The sequence below is a fragment of the Anser cygnoides genome, unplaced genomic scaffold, assembly GCF_040182565.1.
Source record: "Anser cygnoides isolate HZ-2024a breed goose unplaced genomic scaffold, Taihu_goose_T2T_genome scaffold_44_1, whole genome shotgun sequence".
Classification (NCBI taxonomy): domain Eukaryota; kingdom Metazoa; phylum Chordata; class Aves; order Anseriformes; family Anatidae; genus Anser; species Anser cygnoides.
The window spans coordinates 42303-61336 of record NW_027103068.1 but is presented as its reverse complement, the minus strand read 5'-3'; positions in this window follow the sequence as shown (position 1 = coordinate 61336).

Here is a 19034-nt window from a genome sequence, read left to right as displayed (position 1 = left end):
AGATCATGGAAAAGATCCTCCTGGAAGCAACGTCAAGGCACATGCAAGACAAGGAGGTGATCCGAGACAGCCAGCACGGCTTCACCAACGGCAAATCATGCCTGACAAACTTGGTGGCCTATGATGGAGTGACTGCATCAGTCGACAACAGAAAACCAATTGATGTCACCAACCTGGACTTCTGCAAGGCCTTTGATATGGTCCCACATGACATCCTGATCTCCACGTCGGAGGGAAATGGATTAGACACTAGGAAGAAGTTCTTCACTCAGAGGGTAGTAAGGCACTGGCACAGGTTGCCCAGAGAAGCTGTGGATGCCCCATCCCTGGAGGTGTTCAGGACCAGCTTAGATGAGGCCCTGAGCAACCTGATCTACTGGGTGGCATCTCTGCCTATGGGATGATTTTTAAGGTCCCTTCCAACTCGAGCCATTCTATATTTTACGGTTTCACCCTCTCTTGGCATCACCACTCCTCCCAATGCCCTGCACGTGCACTTTTTAACATCTCTCCTTGGGGTAGGCAGATCCCGAGCAAAGCTCAAACCCCACAGGGCTTTGGGCCCCAGCTCTCTGTGGGAGCTGGACGGGCTGGAGGGATGAAGGGGATGGGAGAGGCACAGGGAATGTGGATGGGGTGCCTAGCAGCTGGGACTCATGCCGAGAGCCTGACACCGGCAGCTGAAATGCGTACAGATGCTTTTCAATTATAGCTGTCTCTCCTAAGTCCCAGCCCAGGGACTGTGGACCTGGAGGCAGCAATGCTGGGCTGGACAGTGGTGATCCCTGCAGCCAGGGGTGGAAAACTCCCTCATCCCAGAGGAACCAGCTCGGTCCCACGTTTCGGCTCCATCAAACTGCTGAAGAAGCTGAAATTGAGCTGCATTGAGGTGGGATTTTCACCGCTGTAACTCTTGGCATTCAAATCGTGGTGAGGTGCCAATGAGCCCTCTGCAGCTGAGGGGGTAGGGTGGGATCCTGGGGTCACCAAATTCCTCCAGAGCAGCCTGGTTTTCACGGCACTGAAGCCTCCCCAGGCAGCACCTGCAGGCTCGCCACAGCAACATTCGGTGGACAACGCATTCGGTGATATTTGCAACAAGCAATGCACAAAAGCATTGTGCAAAAACTGCAGTCTTGCACTAATGCCTTGCATCAGTTATGAGGTGGAGCAGCTGTACCTGTAAGTGGTAAAAGCAGTGGCTGCATCTATGGCGCCAGGATGGGAGAAACCTCCTGGTCCACCAATCTCAGCTCTAGGGTACCAGGAATGAGAAAACTTGCTGGGTCTCAAGGTCCATGGGATTTTTATTAACAGTTCTGTCTCCAGCCCCAGTGTCACAGTGACAGGGCTTTGGGGGATATGCTGCAAAACCCAGGGCCAGCGGCTGCCAAAACAGTTCACCATGCTATGGAGAAACAATGTGCTTTGGATATGGATGTGTTCGGGATTTGTACACCAATATGCACAGCTTGTTACAGCTGGGTGTATTCAGCTGACACACTAGCAGCAAAACCCAAGAGCCCCATTTAGATGTAACCCTCAAGGGCCGTCTATGCCATCGTGGGTTACAGCACATCCTGCAGGAAACTCTCCCATTTATGTCAGACACGGGATTACTCGTAATTGCTCTTTCAGGATGGACTTCTATAGTGGGAGAAGAAAGACAGGAATACAACACAGAAGAAGGGTTCATCATACCAAGTAAAGCTTTATTTTTTTATTTATTCAGATCCGTGTGACCTGTTTCCACTGGATTTGTTTGAACAGCCCTATTCTGACTGAGCTAGGATCTGCTCAGCTGAAGTTTGGTGGTGGTGTCTGCTTTCAGAAAGTCTGAACTTTCATATAACTTTAAGATATTTTAATGACCCCGATATTACTGAAAGCCACAAAGGAGCTATTCTAATCTCCCTTCAAATTACTGTCTTCTTCCTTTTTCTTCAGACTCCAGGCTATGAGAGCAGACGAAAAATAGCTGACAAATTTCCCCCGGAAATCAGGGAATCTTCTTTCCCTGAAGAAGAGAAGAAACCAAAAGTATGGACTGAAGTAACCATTTTTGGTAACGAAAATGCTGATTTCTGGTAGAGGTCTGTACATTTTCTTTATTGTCATTGCTGGTGGATGCTTAGAGTCTGGATTACAATGAGAGGCCTGGAATAACAGGCTGCACCTTCTGTGCCTCTATATATCCCCCTCTGGTAAATATTGAGGGGCTTATTTTAGAGCAAGGCCCTAGGAGAGCTCAGCACCACCAATTGCAGTTGATAGTGCTGAGGTGCATTTTGCCCTTGCATTCTCTTCACTAGAATATAACTCTTCTATGTTATCAGTTTCATTGTGCAGAAAGGAGTAAAAATATAGGGGATTGTTTAAGAGCTTTGCGAATAACAAATTCTGCCTTATATTGTGGGAGACTGGGTGTTGCTGTATCTGTTGGACCGTGTTGTAATTTGTTGAGAAAAGTAACGCACTGAACAACTGTACAAAGGTTGCCAAGCTGTGCTGAGGCTTCATTTCTTTTCTCTTTAAAGTTGGGAAGTCTGAGTTCTCTTTCTCAGTTCCTTATGAACATCACATTTGTAGAATTTTATAATGGTATGGGGTGGAAGGGACCTTAAAGATAATGTAGTTCCAGTGCCCTGCCATGGGAAGGGACACCTCCCACTAGACCAGGTTGCTCAAAGCCCCATCCAACCTGGCCTTAAACACTTCCAGGAATGGGGCATCCACAGTGGAACAACTGGGCAACTTGTTCCCATGTCTCATCACTTACATCACTTTTTTCCCTTATATTTCATCTAAATCTACCCTCTTTAAGTTTAAAACCATGGCCACTTGTCCTATCACTACATCCCCTGACAAAGAGTCCCTCCCCAGCTTTCTTGTAGCCCCCTTTGGGTACTGGAAGGCTGCTCTAAGGTCTCCCCAGAGTCTTCTCTTCTCCAGGCTGAACAACCCCAGCTCCCTCAACCTGTCTTCATAGGAGAGGTGCTCCCTTGATCGTCTTCATGGCCCTCCTCTGGACCCGATCCAACATGTCCATGTCCTTCCTGTGTTGGGGACCCCAGGACTGGATGCAGTGCTCCAGATGGATCTCATGAGAGTGGAGCAGAGGGTGAGAACCACCTTCCTCAGCCTGCTGCTGGGTTCCTTTTGATACAGTCCAGGAAACAAATGGCTTTCTGGACTGCAAGCACACTCTGCTGGCTCATGGTTGAGTATTTCACCCACCGACACTCCAAAGTACTTCTCCACAGGGCTGCTCTCAGTCCATTCATCCCCCAGTCTGCAGAATGTCTTAGAGTTGAATGCATGGCGGTGGCAAACTTTGGTATGCAAAACAGGCAACAGTATCCAATAATCTGTTCCCCAAAAGGCTGCTTTTTCATAAGCTAAGGACTGGGGAAAGTATGGCAACACCAGATTTCCAACAAGACGTGTCTCCAAGGCAATCACAGTGAAGCCTCAGGGAGCTTACACTATGCTCTTCTGTAGCTGGTCAAGCTGCACCACAGCTTGAGCACCACATCTTGAGCAGGCCAACATGCAATAAACCTTGGGTCACCAGTCATGCACACAGTCCTGAGTCTTCATGTTTTGGGGTCAACCACCAGACTGCATTTCTTTTTATGAAGCTATTGAGTAGTTGGGCAGTTATATTAAAACCCAACATACATGTTCTCTAAAACCTCAGTGTCCCTAGCACATGCAACTCCTTTTTAATTATAAGGGATGAGTAACTACTGGATATTTTGTAGTTCTTCAGCGAGGGCTGTTTTTCCTCTACCTTTCCATCTGACTACCAAAAGATTCCTTCCTGACCTTGTCCCTGGTTCTTCTCCTCCAGGAGCCCTCCCTATCTCAAGGGACTGCAGGTGTGCAGTAACCTTATCCACAGCCTGGTTCACAAGTTTGCAGCGAGGCCACCTCTGAAGACATCCATCCGTAGGCTGCTCAACAGTGACCTCCTCTGGTAATTTCAACGTTTCTAGCTATTTAGCCAACTCAGCATGAAGCCATACAGGAGCACTGTACAGGGGTGAGAGTTGACAATGATGTAGATTCAGATATCTCCCTGGGGTCCCCCAGGGTCACCTCCCTGGCTTTCTCAAGTCACCCCGTGTCACCCCCATCCCCTCATGCAGATCCAACAGGAGTACATGGAGATAATGAAGGAAACATGTCCAGCTGCAGCAAAACAGAAGTTGGCAGCTCATTTAAGTGACTCGGAGGCAGGCATTTATTTCATTTTGCATCACCTTTTACACTCAGCAGTGACTGAGGGTGCTTCCTAGTTTCCCCATTTTGTTCCCCCCTTTTGCACAGAGACAAGCTGGCTCTTTACCAATCCAAGTATTCCCCCGGTTTTTTGTCTTTTTGTGATGCATAGTGGTAAATCTGCTAGCAGGTGTTGGAGGCCCTCTTGGAAAGCAATGCATTCGAAGCCCACCTTAATGGCTAAGACTAATGAGTTTATCACTCCCTCTGTTCCTTTTACTGTTGGAGGGAGGTGTCCTGGCTCACAAACCATTCCTCAGGGCTTTGGTTTGGTGGAAGGGGGCTGTCAGACACACAGGACTGCAGATACTGGTCCCTCCAACTCAGCTACAATAGCAGCCAGGCCATTCGCAGGCTGGCAGGTGAACTCCACAGCCCCACACTCTGCAGGGAAGCCCAGAGAAAACCGCCAAAGAGTGGAAGACGAACAGAGCAGAAGAGCAGATCGTGTTGCATTGCCACATCAAGTTGCAGTTCTGCTATGGGCGAGGAGATCTAGGACTGCACCAAAAAGTGGCAGCCACCCCAAGAGCTTGCACTTAGACACCCCAAGCAGGAGGCAGGAGCTCAGAGCAGAGCTTTGGCAGGGGGAAGGTGCTGAAGCACTTTACTATCTCTCCAACCCTCGCACCCAGGAAGGTGGTGGTGAATCAGCTTGACCTCAGCCGCGACTGCCTAATTCCTGTGATGGGATGATGATGAACCACTCACATTGTGATTAAGACTCCTGAAATTTCCATTAAACTAACGTAACCTCTGCTGAGAAGGGATGTTGTTCTGGTTGCCAATACTGAAATATTCGTCCCAAGCACACAACATGACACCCTGAATGCCAAAGGATTAAAAAGACATGTAGGAAGCTGTAGCTAAAGGAACCTTTAGTCAAATGGAGGAAAGCAAAGTAAAACCTCAGCCCCACCTCATGTGTTACTGGAGCCGCTGCTGAATTTCGGCAGCTTTTGTGATCCTCTAGAGACCCCTACTGTCGAGAACAGGGAACTTCTGCAGTGATCAGCCTGGATCTGTGCGTGGCCGGGGCCGAGACCTTGAGACAAGCAGGTGCTGAATCTCAGCACAAAGCCTCTTGACTAAGCCCTTCCTAGGGAGAAACAGCAGGGGAGAGCCAATGAATATTCCTTTAATCGTCAGCCACAAAATACTTTCTTGTCCTGTTCCTTTCATCTGCAGAGGAGCTGTTGGGTGTCAGCTGCTGGATGGGAGTGACATTGGGTGATTTAAGTCATGATGGGATGGCCAGAGAGTGTGAAGGAAGTGATCATGGGGAGATTTCGGTGGCCGTAGGTGTAACACTGCTGGCTCTGCTCGTCTCGCACCGGCACAGTCAGTATGGGGACAAAGACCCAAGGCTGCTAGGCAGGGCTGGGGAGTAATGCCAGAAGCCCAGGGTCCTGGCTGTTAAAATTTCCTATATGAAAAGCAAATGGAAGAGCATTAAATATAAAAGGCTAGGAATGTAGACCCTGCTATTAGTGCAGAGATCTGTCTCCTGGAAGGGAAAAAACATGCTCAAAAGGCGGTAAGTTTTTCCACTCATACCCACAGCAGATGGTTTTTTACTCACCAGCCACTTCTAAAGCCAGCAGGGAATGGGTATTCCTTTGCAATTCCTTCACCTCCTACACACAAAGCTGGAAGAGGACCAAAAACTCTGGGGGGAGGGGTATTCTTTGAGGCTCCTTGCACTGCCCATCAAGGCAACGCAAATCATGGTGTCCTCCTTTTGTCCATCTCTGCTCACACCATGCACAGTCCTTCTCTCCGGGAATTAACCAACCTTCAGAGGCACCCTACCCCATCCGGGGACCTCTCCTGCTGTCCCCATCAGGGACCAAAGTCTCTAAGATGAGCCCCCTTTACCCCACTCCAACTTCTTCACACCCTGCACCAACATGAAGAAAGACAGGGTCCTGGAGTCCAGGGTCACCCAAGTATCTCACAGAGACAACCAAGCTCTGTCAACAGACTGTCTTCTGAGTGGAGCAACTCCGACTCTGGGCCCCAGAGCCTGCGGCTGACCCCGAGCGCCATCTCTGTGACCCAGAGCCCACAGCTCACCCCAAGCACCGACGGCAGGCCCCACACGCCGCGGCTGAGCCCGAGCGCTGACTCCAGGCCCCAGACCCTGCAGCTGACCCCAAGCCCCACACAGCGTAGCTGAACCCGAGCGCCGACTCCGGGCCCCAGACCCCACGGCTCACCCTGAGTGCCAACTCTGGACCCCACAGTCTGCGGTTGACCCCAAGCACTGACTCGGAGCCCCAGACACCACAGCTGATCCCGAGCACTGACTCCGGGCCCCAGAACCCGAGGCTGACCCTGAGCGCCGACTCTGGGCCCCACACACTGCAGCTGACCCCAAGCGCTGACTCCAGAGCCCAGAGCCCGTGGCCGACCCCAAACACTGACTCCATGCCCCAGACCCCGCGGCTCACCCTGAGTGCCAACTCCGGGCCCCAGAGCCCGTGGCTGACCCAGATCTCGTCCCCAGACCTGGCCTGAAGATCTGGTATCTAGATCTGGTCCCCTTACATCATCTCTTGGTGCATTGGAAAAGGTACTTGACCAGATAAACTGGAAGGAGCAGACTCTCTTCTTCAGCATACCTTTACACAAAATGTCCAGGAGGATTTGGGAGCTTCTTGATAACATTGTGATGGCACCTGCGAGTGCTGATAACATCGTGATGGCACCTTGTAGACTTCTGCAGCCTGTGTCTGGTGTTTGGGGGCTTTTCTGTAGCGTTTGGGGCCTGCATTTTGGCTTTGGGATGTGTCTTGAGCTTCTGGGGCCTACCTGTAGTGCTTGGGGCCTGCGTCTGGGGCTTTTCTGTAGCATTTTGGTCGCGTGTTTGTGATTTGGGGTCTGTATCCAGGGTTTTGCCTTTTTTGTACTTTTCAGCTTTGTGTCAGTTTCTTTGTTGGTTGCCTGGGGCTAGGGGCAGTTTGAGGTTTGGATCATTAGTCAGTGTCATTAGCGGTGGGGGGTTGATATGAAGGGTTAGGGTTGTGGTTAGAGTTGTTAGGGTTAAAGGAAATAAGGATTTTAGGGTAAGGGGATCAAGGTTGTGGGAATAAAAATGTTTTTGCACAGAGTTACATCATTTAGAGGGAAGGAAGGTGGTATTGAGATATGCTTGCAGTGATAAGAAAGCTTACCAGACAACCTTGTAAAATGCAGACAACCAGAATCCTTAGAGCAATTGGGTGGAAATCACGGTGTAAGAAACATTACCACCTCAAAGAGGAAAACAGTCAAGAAAAAAAGAAAATTGACTTGTAACAGGCCAGCAGCTATGTATTTTCTGTGAAACACCGGATAGACTGTGAACCTGGATTACCGAGTCAATGGGGAAACTGGGGAGGGTCCTGGTCACTGAGAGGAAAAAAAAAATTTATATAAACTGTGTTATGGAACTAGTAGGTGGCTTGTGGGATGCCTGCCATTGCAATCGTGAATAAAAATGCTACCTCGGTGAGATCCTTGCCTGAGCCTATGCTATTGGTTACAGAGTGTTTCTAACAAGGTGTTAGGGTTTTAAGGTTTCAGGGCTAAGGCACTAGGGTTGGGTTTCAGGGTTAGGGTTTCCAGAGTTCAGGGTTAGGATTTTAAGGTTGTTAGGACTGGAGTTATAAGGGTTAGGGTTTGGGGGTTAGTGTGTTAAAGTTTTAAAGTTTTTTTGGGGTTTTAGTGTTGATAGGGTTTTTAGGGTTAGGGTCTTCGGGTTTTATTTATGGTTAGCTATTTAGGGTTAGGGTTTTAAGGTCTTATTTTTTTTTTTAAGGTTAGGGTCTCCAGCGTTAGGGCCTTCAGAGTCTTAATTTTTTGGGATAGGGTATAGAGGGTCTTAATTTTTAGGGTTAGGGGTTTTAGGCGTAGGTCTTCAGGGGTTTAGTGTGGCAAATTTTATCGGGTTAGGGCTGTAAGGGTTTTTAGGGTAAAGGTTTCAGGGTTTTTTGAGGTAGGGGTTAGGGTTAGATTCGTGGGTGCCGTAGGGCTATTGGGCCAGGGTACTTAGGGGTTAGGCCTAATATTAGGGCGGAAGGCGAAAATTAGAGGGTGGGAGAATGCCCAAACTTGAAGGGTTGCAGCCCCAAGTTAGGGGAAGAAAACTCAAAATAAAGAAAGGCTCCCCCAGGGAGTTCAGGTGTACCCAAAGGCTTCCGCTGAGAGCACTTTTTGATGGCAGAAAGTGGCACCGTATGTGTTTTTTCGGGTCTAACTCGGGTTCAGCTTCTTGTTGCGGTTAGGGCTATGTTTAGGGTTGTTTGGAAAGAGTGAAGGCGTAGGGTCCTGTTGAGTGTGGGATGCATAAAGGCTCCCCCAGGGAGTTCAGGTGTACCCAAAGGCTTCCGCTGAGAGCACTTTTTGATGGCAGAAAGTGGCACCGTACGTGTTTTTTCGGGTCTAACTCGGGTTCAGCTTCTTGTTGCGGTTAGGGTTATGTTTAGGGTTGTTAGGAAAGAGTGAAGGCGCAGGGTCCTGTTGAGTGTGGGGTTGCGTAAAGGCTCCCCCAGGGAGTTCAGGTGTACCCAAAGGCTTCCGCTGAGAGCACTTTTTGATGGCAGAAAGTGGCACCGTACGTGTTTTTTCGGGTCTAACTCGGGTTCAGCTTCTTGTTCCGGTTAGGGTTATGTTTAGGGTTGTTAGGAAAGAGTGAAGACGCAGAGTCCTGTTGAGTGTGGGGTTGCGTAAAGGCTCTCCCAGGGAGTTGAGGTGTTCCCAAAGGCTTCCGCTGAGAGCACTTTTTGATGGCAGAAAGTGGCACCGTACGTGTTTTTTCGGGTCTAACTCGGGTTCAGCTTCTTGTTGCGGTTAGGGTTATGTTTAGGGTTGTTAGGAAAGAGTGAAGACGCAGAGTCCTGTTGAGTGTGGGGTTGCGTAAAGGCTCCCCCAGGGAGTTCAGGTGTACCCAAAGGCTTCCGCTGAGAGCACTTTTTGATGGCAGAAAGTGGCACCGTACGTGTTTTTTTGGGTCTAACTCGGGTTCAGCTTCTTGTTCTGGTTAGGGTTATGTTTAGGGTTGTTAGGAAAGAGTGAAGACGCAGAGTCCTGTTGAGTGTGGGGTTGCGTAAAGGCTCCCCCAGGGAGTTCAGGTGTACCCAAAGGCTTCCGCTGAGAGCACTTTTTGATGGCAGAAAGTGGCACCGTACGTGTTTTTTCGGGTCTAACTCGGGTTCAGCTTCTTGTTGCGGTTAGGGTTATGTTTAGGGTTGTTAGGAAAGAGTGAAGACGCAGAGTCCTGTTGAGTGTGGGGTTGCGTAAAGGCTCCCCCAGGGAATTCAGGTGTACCCAAAGGCTTCCGCTGAGAGCACTTTTTGATGGCAGAAAGTGGCACCGTACGTGTTTTTTCGGGTCTAACTCGGGTTCAGCTTCTTGTTGCGGTTAGGGTTATGTTTAGGGTTGTTAGGAAAGAGTGAAGACGCAGAGTCCTGTTGAGTGTGGGGTTGCGTAAAGGCTCCCCCAGGGAGTTCAGGTGTACCCAAAGGCTTCCGCTGAGAGCACTTTTTGATGGCAGAAAGTGGCACCGTACGTGTTTTTTTGGGTCTAACTCGGGTTCAGCTTCTTGTTGCGGTTAGGGTTATGTTTAGGGTTGTTAGGAAAGAGTGAAGACGCAGAGTCCTGTTGAGTGTGGGGTTGCGTAAAGGCTCCCCCAGGGAGTTCAGGTGTACCCAAAGGCTTCCGCTGAGAGCACTTTTTGATGGCAGAAAGTGGCACCGTACGTGTTTTTTCGGGTCTAACTCGGGTTGAGCTTCTTGTTGCGGTTAGGGTTATGTTTAGGGTTGTTAGGAAAGAGTGAAGACGCAGAGTCCTGTTGAGTGTGGGGTTGCGTAAAGGCTCCCCCAGGGAATTCAGGTGTACCCAAAGGCTTCCGCTGAGAGCACTTTTTGATGGCAGAAAGTGGCACCGTACGTGTTTTTTCGGGTCTAACTCGGGTTCAGCTTCTTGTTGCGGTTAGGGTTATGTTTAGGGTTGTTAGGAAAGAGTGAAGACGCAGAGTCCTGTTGAGTGTGGGGTTGCGTAAAGGCTCCCCCAGGGAGTTCAGGTGTACCCAAAGGCTTCCGCTGAGAGCACTTTTTGATGGCAGAAAGTGGCACCGTATGTGTTTTTTCGGGTCTAACTCGGGTTCAGCTTCTTGTTGCGGTTAGGGTTATGTTTAGGGTTGTTAGGAAAGAGTGAAGACGCAGAGTCCTGTTGAGTGTGGGGTTGCGTAAAGGCTCCCCCAGGGAGTTCAGGTGTACCCAAAGGCTTCCGCTGAGAGCACTTTTTGATGGCAGAAAGTGGCACCGTACGTGTTTTTTCGGGTCTAACTCGGGTTGAGCTTCTTGTTGCGGTTAGGGTTATGTTTAGGGTTGTTAGGAAAGAGTGAAGACGCAGAGTCCTGTTGAGTGTGGGGTTGCGTAAAGGCTCCCCCAGGGAGTTCAGGTGTACCCAAAGGCTTCCGCTGAGAGCACTTTTTGATGGCAGAAAGTGGCACCGTACGTGTTTTTTCGGGTCTAACTCGGGTTCAGCTTCTTGTTGCGGTTAGGGTTATGTTTAGGGTTGTTAGGAAAGAGTGAAGACGCAGAGTCCTGTTGAGTGTGGGGTTGCGTAAAGGCTCCCCCAGGGAGTTCAGGTGTACCCAAAGGCTTCCGCTGAGAGCACTTTTTGATGGCAGAAAGTGGCACCGTACGTGTTTTTTCGGGTCTAACTCGGGTTCAGCTTCTTGTTGCGGTTAGGGTTATGTTTAGGGTTGTTAGGAAAGAGTGAAGACGCAGAGTCCTGTTGAGTGTGGGGTTGCGTAAAGGCTCCCCCAGGGAGTTCAGGTGTACCCAAAGGCTTCCGCTGAGAGCACTTTTTGATGGCAGAAAGTGGCACCGTACGTGTTTTTTCGGGTCTAACTCGGGTTGAGCTTCTTGTTGCGGTTAGGGTTATGTTAGGGTTGTTAGGAAAGAGTGAAGACGCAGAGTCCTGTTGAGTGTGGGGTTGCGTAAAGGCTCCCCCAGGGAGTTCAGGTGTACCCAAAGGCTTCCGCTGAGAGCACTTTTTGATGGCAGAAAGTGGCACCGTACGTGTTTTTTCGGGTCTAACTCGGGTTCAGCTTCTTGTTGCAGTTAGGGTTATGTTTAGGGTTGTTAGGAAAGAGTGAAGACGCAGAGTCCTGTTGAGTGTGGGGTTGCGTAAAGGCTCCCCCAGGGAGTTCAGGTGTACCCAAAGGCTTCCGCTGAGAGCACTTTTTGATGGCAGAAAGTGGCACCGTACGTGTTTTTTCGGGTCTAACTCGGGTTCAGCTTCTTGTTGCGGTTAGGGTTATGTTTAGGGTTGTTAGGAAAGAGTGAAGACGCAGAGTCCTGTTGAGTGTGGGGTTGCGTAAAGGCTCCCCCAGGGAGTTCAGGTGTACCCAAAGGCTTCCGCTGAGAGCACTTTTTGATGGCAGAAAGTGGCACCGTACGTGTTTTTTCGGGTCTAACTCGGGTTCAGCTTCTTGTTGCGGTTAGGGTTATGTTTAGGGTTGTTAGGAAAGAGTGAAGACGCAGAGTCCTGTTGAGTGTGGGGTTGCGTAAAGGCTCCCCCAGGGAATTCAGGTGTACCCAAAGGCTTCCGCTGAGAGCACTTTTTGATGGCAGAAAGTGGCACCGTACGTGTTTTTTCGGGTCTAACTCGGGTTCAGCTTCTTGTTGCGGTTAGGGTTATGTTTAGGGTTGTTAGGAAAGAGTGAAGACGCAGAGTCCTGTTGAGTGTGGGGTTGCGTAAAGGCTCCCCCAGGGAGTTCAGGTGTACCCAAAGGCTTCCGCTGAGAGCACTTTTTGATGGCAGAAAGTGGCACCGTATGTGTTTTTTCGGGTCTAACTCGGGTTCAGCTTCTTGTTGCGGTTAGGGTTATGTTTAGGGTTGTTAGGAAAGAGTGAAGACGCAGAGTCCTGTTGAGTGTGGGGTTGCGTAAAGGCTCCCCCAGGGAGTTCAGGTGTACCCAAAGGCTTCCGCTGAGAGCACTTTTTGATGGCAGAAAGTGGCACCGTACGTGTTTTTTTGGGTCTAACTCGGGTTCAGCTTCTTGTTCTGGTTAGGGTTATGTTTAGGGTTGTTAGGAAAGAGTGAAGACGCAGAGTCCTGTTGAGTGTGGGGTTGCGTAAAGGCTCCCCCAGGGAGTTCAGGTGTACCCAAAGGCTTCCGCTGAGAGCACTTTTTGATGGCAGAAAGTGGCACCGTACGTGTTTTTTCGGGTCTAACTCGGGTTCAGCTTCTTGTTGCGGTTAGGGTTATGTTTAGGGTTGTTAGGAAAGAGTGAAGACGCAGAGTCCTGTTGAGTGTGGGGTTGCGTAAAGGCTCCCCCAGGGAATTCAGGTGTACCCAAAGGCTTCCGCTGAGAGCACTTTTTGATGGCAGAAAGTGGCACCGTACGTGTTTTTTCGGGTCTAACTCGGGTTCAGCTTCTTGTTGCGGTTAGGGTTATGTTTAGGGTTGTTAGGAAAGAGTGAAGACGCAGAGTCCTGTTGAGTGTGGGGTTGCGTAAAGGCTCCCCCAGGGAGTTCAGGTGTACCCAAAGGCTTCCGCTGAGAGCACTTTTTGATGGCAGAAAGTGGCACCGTATGTGTTTTTTCGGGTCTAACTCGGGTTCAGCTTCTTGTTGCGGTTAGGGTTATGTTTAGGGTTGTTAGGAAAGAGTGAAGACGCAGAGTCCTGTTGAGTGTGGGGTTGCGTAAAGGCTCCCCCAGGGAGTTCAGGTGTACCCAAAGGCTTCCGCTGAGAGCACTTTTTGATGGCAGAAAGTGGCACCGTACGTGTTTTTTCGGGTCTAACTCGGGTTGAGCTTCTTGTTGCGGTTAGGGTTATGTTTAGGGTTGTTAGGAAAGAGTGAAGACGCAGAGTCCTGTTGAGTGTGGGGTTGCGTAAAGGCTCCCCCAGGGAGTTCAGGTGTACCCAAAGGCTTCCGCTGAGAGCACTTTTTGATGGCAGAAAGTGGCACCGTACGTGTTTTTTCGGGTCTAACTCGGGTTCAGCTTCTTGTTGCGGTTAGGGTTATGTTTAGGGTTGTTAGGAAAGAGTGAAGACGCAGAGTCCTGTTGAGTGTGGGGTTGCGTAAAGGCTCCCCCAGGGAGTTCAGGTGTACCCAAAGGCTTCCGCTGAGAGCACTTTTTGATGGCAGAAAGTGGCACCGTACGTGTTTTTTCGGGTCTAACTCGGGTTCAGCTTCTTGTTGCGGTTAGGGTTATGTTTAGGGTTGTTAGGAAAGAGTGAAGACGCAGAGTCCTGTTGAGTGTGGGGTTGCGTAAAGGCTCCCCCAGGGAGTTCAGGTGTACCCAAAGGCTTCCGCTGAGAGCACTTTTTGATGGCAGAAAGTGGCACCGTACGTGTTTTTTCGGGTCTAACTCGGGTTGAGCTTCTTGTTGCGGTTAGGGTTATGTTAGGGTTGTTAGGAAAGAGTGAAGACGCAGAGTCCTGTTGAGTGTGGGGTTGCGTAAAGGCTCCCCCAGGGAGTTCAGGTGTACCCAAAGGCTTCCGCTGAGAGCACTTTTTGATGGCAGAAAGTGGCACCGTACGTGTTTTTTCGGGTCTAACTCGGGTTCAGCTTCTTGTTGCGGTTAGGGTTATGTTTAGGGTTGTTAGGAAAGAGTGAAGACGCAGAGTCCTGTTGAGTGTGGGGTTGCGTAAAGGCTCCCCCAGGGAGTTCAGGTGTACCCAAAGGCTTCCGCTGAGAGCACTTTTTGATGGCAGAAAGTGGCACCGTACGTGTTTTTTCGGGTCTAACTCGGGTTCAGCTTCTTGTTGCGGTTAGGGTTATGTTTAGGGTTGTTAGGAAAGAGTGAAGACGCAGAGTCCTGTTGAGTGTGGGGTTGCGTAAAGGCTCCCCCAGGGAGTTCAGGTGTACCCAAAGGCTTCCGCTGAGAGCACTTTTTGATGGCAGAAAGTGGCACCGTACGTGTTTTTTCGGGTCTAACTCGGGTTCAGCTTCTTGTTGCGGTTAGGGTTATGTTTAGGGTTGTTAGGAAAGAGTGAAGACGCAGAGTCCTGTTGAGTGTGGGGTTGCGTAAAGGCTCCCCCAGGGAGTTCAGGTGTACCCAAAGGCTTCCGCTGAGAGCACATTTTGATGGCAGAAAGTGGCACCGTACGTGTTTTTTCGGGTCTAACTCGGGTTCTGCTTCTTGTTGCGGTTAGGGTTATGTTTAGGGCTGTTAGGAAAGAGTGAAGACGCAGAGTCCTGTTGAGTGTGGGGTTGCGTAAAGGCTCCCCCAGGGAGTTCAGGTGTACCCAAAGGCTTCCGCTGAGAGCACTTTTTGACGGCAGAAAGTGGCACCGTACGTGTTTTTTCGGGTCTAACTCGGGTTCAGCTTCTTGTTCCGGTTAGGGTTATGTTTAGGGTTGTTAGGAAAGAGTGGAGACGCAGAGTCCTGTTGAGTGTGGGGTTGCGTAAAGGCTCCCCCAGGGAGTTCAGGTGTACCCAAAGGCTTCCGCTGAGAGCACTTTTTGATGGCAGAAAGTGGCACCGTACGTGTTTTTTCGGGTCTAACTCGGGTTCAGCTTCTTGTTGCGGTTAGGGTTATGTTTAGGGTTGTTAGGAAAGAGTGAAGACGCAGAGTCCTGTTGAGTGTGGGGTTGCGTAAAGGCTCCCCCAGGGAGTTCAGGTGTACCCAAAGGCTTCCGCTGAGAGCACTTTTTGATGGCAGAAAGTGGCACCGTACGTGTTTTTTCGGGTCTAACTCGGGTTCAGCTTCTTGTTGCGGTTAGGGTTATGTTTAGGGTTGTTAGGAAAGAGTGAAGACGCAGAGTCCTGTTGAGTGTGGGGTTGCGTAAAGGCTCCCCCAGGGAGTTCAGGTGTACCCAAAGGCTTCCGCTGAGAGCACTTTTTGATGGCAGAAAGTGGCACCGTACGTGTTTTTTCGGGTCTAACTCGGGTTCAGCTTCTTGTTGCGGTTAGGGTTATGTTTAGGGTTGTTAGGAAAGAGTGAAGACGCAGAGTCCTGTTGAGTGTGGGCTTGCGTACAGGCTCCCCCAGGGAGTTCAGGTGTACCCAAAGGCTTCTGCTGAGAGCACTTTTTGATGGCAGAAAGTGGCACCGTACGTGTTTTTTCGGGTCTAACTCGGGTTCAGCTTCTTGTTGCGGTTAGGGTTATGTTTAGGGTTGTTAGGAAAGAGTGAAGACGCGGAGTCCTGTTGAGTGTGGGGTTGCGTAAAGGCTCCCCCAGGGAGTTCAGGTGTACCCAAAGGCTTCCGCTGAGAGCACTTTTTGATGGCAGAAAGTGGCACCGTACGTGTTTTTTCGGGTCTAACTCGGGTTCAGCTTCTTGTTCCGGTTAGGGTTATGTTTAGGGTTGTTAGGAAAGAGTGAAGACGCAGAGTCCTGTTGAGTGTGGGGTTGCGTAAAGGCTCCCCCAGGGAATTCAGGTGTACCCAAAGGCTTCCGCTGAGAGCACTTTTTGATGGCAGAAAGTGGCACCGTACGTGTTTTTTCGGGTCTAACTCGGGTTCAGCTTCTTGTTGCGGTTAGGGTTATGTTTAGGGTTGTTAGGAAAGAGTGAAGACGCAGAGTCCTGTTGAGTGTGGGGTCGCGTAAAGGCTCCCCCAGGGAGTTCAGGTGTACCCAAAGGCTTCCGCTGAGAGCACTTTTTGATGGCAGAAAGTGGCACCGTACGTGTTTTTTCGGGTCTAACTCGGGTTCAGCTTCTTGTTGCGGTTAGGGTTATGTTTAGGGTTGTTAGGAAAGAGTGAAGACGCAGAGTCCTGTTGAGTGTGGGGTTGCGTAAAGGCTCCCCCAGGGAGTTCAGGTGTACCCAAAGGCTTCCGCTGAGAGCACTTTTTGATGGCAGAAAGTGGCACCGTACGTGTTTTTTCGGGTCTAACTCGGGTTCAGCTTCTTGTTGCGGTTAGGGTTATGTTTAGGGTTGTTAGGAAAGAGTGAAGACGCAGAGTCCTGTTGAGTGTGGGGTTGCGTAAAGGCTCCCCCAGGGAGTTCAGGTGTACCCAAAGGCTTCCGCTGAGAGCACTTTTTGATGGCAGAAAGTGGCACCGTACGTGTTTTTTCGGGTCTAACTCGGGTTCAGCTTCTTGTTGCGGTTAGGGTTATGTTTAGGGTTGTTAGGAAAGAGTGAAGACGCAGAGTCCTGTTGAGTGTGGGGTTGCGTAAAGGCTCCCCCAGGGAGTTCAGGTGTACCCAAAGGCTTCCGCTGAGAGCACTTTTTGATGGCAGAAAGTGGCACCGTACGTGTTTTTTCGGGTCTAACTCGGGTTCAGCTTCTTGTTGCGGTTAGGGTTATGTTAGGGTTGTTAGGAAAGAGTGAAGACGCAGAGTCCTGTTGAGTGTGGGGTTGCGTAAAGGCTCCCCCAGGGAGTTCAGGTGTACCCAAAGGCTTCCGCTGAGAGCACTTTTTGATGGCAGAAAGTGGCACCGTACGTGTTTTTTCGGGTCTAACTCGGGTTCAGCTTCTTGTTGCGGTTAGGGTTATGTTAGGGTTGTTAGGAAAGAGTGAAGACGCAGAGTCCTGTTGAGTGTGGGGTTGCGTAAAGGCTCCCCCAGGGAGTTCAGGTGTACCCAAAGGCTTCCGCTGAGAGCACTTTTTGATGGCAGAAAGTGGCACCGTACGTGTTTTTTCGGGTCTAACTCGGTTTGAGCTTCTTGTTGCGGTTAGGGTTATGTTTAGGGTTGTTAGGAAAGAGTGAAGACGCAGAGTCCTGTTGAGTGTGGGGTTGCGTAAAGGCTCCCCCAGGGAGTTCAGGTGTACCCAAAGGCTTCCGCTGAGAGCACTTTTTGATGGCAGAAAGTGGCACCGTACGTGTTTTTTCGGGTCTAACTCGGGTTCAGCTTCTTGTTCCGGTTAGGGTTATGTTTAGGGTTGTTAGGAAAAAGTGAAGACGCAGAGTCCTGTTGAGTGTGGGGTTGCGTAAAGGCTCCCCCAGGGAGTTCAGGTGTACCCAAAGGCTTCCGCTGAGAGCACTTTTTGATGGCAGAAAGTGGCACCGTACGTGTTTTTTCGGGTCTAACTCGGGTTCAGCTTCTTGTTCCGGTTAGGGTTATGTTTAGGGTTGTTAGGAAAGAGTGAAGACGCAGAGTCCTGTTGAGTGTGGGGTTGCGTAAAGGCTCCCCCAGGGAGTTCAGGTGTACCCAAAGGCTTCTACTGAGAGCACTTTTTGATGGCAGAAAGTGGCACCGTACGTGTTTTTTCGGGTCTAACTCGGGTTCAGCTTCTTGTTGCGGTTAGGGTTATGTTTAGGGTTGTTAGGAAAGAGTGAAGACGCAGAGTCCTGTTGAGTGTGGGGTTGCGTAAAGGCTCCCCCAGGGAGTTCAGGTGTACCCAAAGGCTTCCGCTGAGAGCACTTTTTGATGGCAGAAAGTGGCACCGTACGTGTTTTTTCGGGTCTAACTCGGGTTCAGCTTCTTGTTGCGGTTAGGGTTATGTTTAGGGTTGTTAGGAAAGAGTGAAGACGCAGAGTCCTGTTGAGTGTGGGGTTGCGTAAAGGCTCCCCCAGGGAGTTCAGGTGTACCCAAAGGCTTCCGCTGAGAGCACTTTTTGATGGCAGAAAGTGGCACCGTACGTGTTTTTTCGGGTCTAACTCGGGTTCAGCTTCTTGTTCTGGTTAGGGTTATGTTTAGGGTTGTTAGGAAAGAGTGAAGACGCAGAGTCCTGTTGAGTGTGGGGTTGCGTAAAGGCTCCCCCAGGGAGTTCAGGTGTACCCAAAGGCTTCCGCTGAGAGCACTTTTTGATGGCAGAAAGTGGCACCGTACGTGTTTTTTCGGGTCTAACTCGGGTTGAGCTTCTTGTTGCGGTTAGGGTTATGTTTAGGGTTGTTAGGAAAGAGTGAAGACGCAGAGTCCTGTTGAGTGTGGGGTTGCGTAAAGGCTCCCCCAGGGAATTCAGGTGTACCCAAAGGCTTCCGCTGAGAGCACTTTTTGATGGCAGAAAGTGGCACCGTACGTGTTTTTTCGGGTCTAACTCGGGTTCAGCTTCTTGTTGCGGTTAGGGTTATGTTTAGGGTTGTTAGGAAAGAGTGAAGACGCAGAGTCCTGTTGAGTGTGGGGTTGCGTAAAGGCTCCCCCAGGGAGTTCAGGTGTACCCAAAGGCTTCCGCTGAGAGCACTTTTTGATGGCAGAAAGTGGCACCGTATGTGTTTTTTCGGGTCTAACTCGGGTTCAGCTTCTTGTTGCGGTTAGGGTTATGTTTAGGGTTGTTAGGAAAGAGTGAAGACGCAGAGTCCTGTTGAGTGTGGGGTTGCGTAAAGGCTCCCCCAGGGAGTTCAGGTGTACCCAAAGGCTTCCGCTGAGAGCACTTTTTGATGGCAGAAAGTGGCACCGTACGTGTTTTTTTGGGTCTAACTCGGGTTCAGCTTCTTGTTCTGGTTAGGGTTATGTTTAGGGTTGTTAGGAAAGAGTGAAGACGCAGAGTCCTGTTGAGTGTGGGGTTGCGTAAAGGCTCCCCCAGGGAGTTCAGGTGTACCCAAAGGCTTCCGCTGAGAGCACTTTTTGATGGCAGAAAGTGGCACCGTACGTGTTTTTTCGGGTCTAACTCGGGTTCAGCTTCTTGTTGCGGTTAGGGTTATGTTTAGGGTTGTTAGGAAAGAGTGAAGACGCAGAGTCCTGTTGAGTGTGGGGTTGCGTAAAGGCTCCCCCAGGGAATTCAGGTGTACCCAAAGGCTTCCGCTGAGAGCACTTTTTGATGGCAGAAAGTGGCACCGTACGTGTTTTTTCGGGTCTAACTCGGGTTCAGCTTCTTGTTGCGGTTAGGGTTATGTTTAGGGTTGTTAGGAAAGAGTGAAGACGC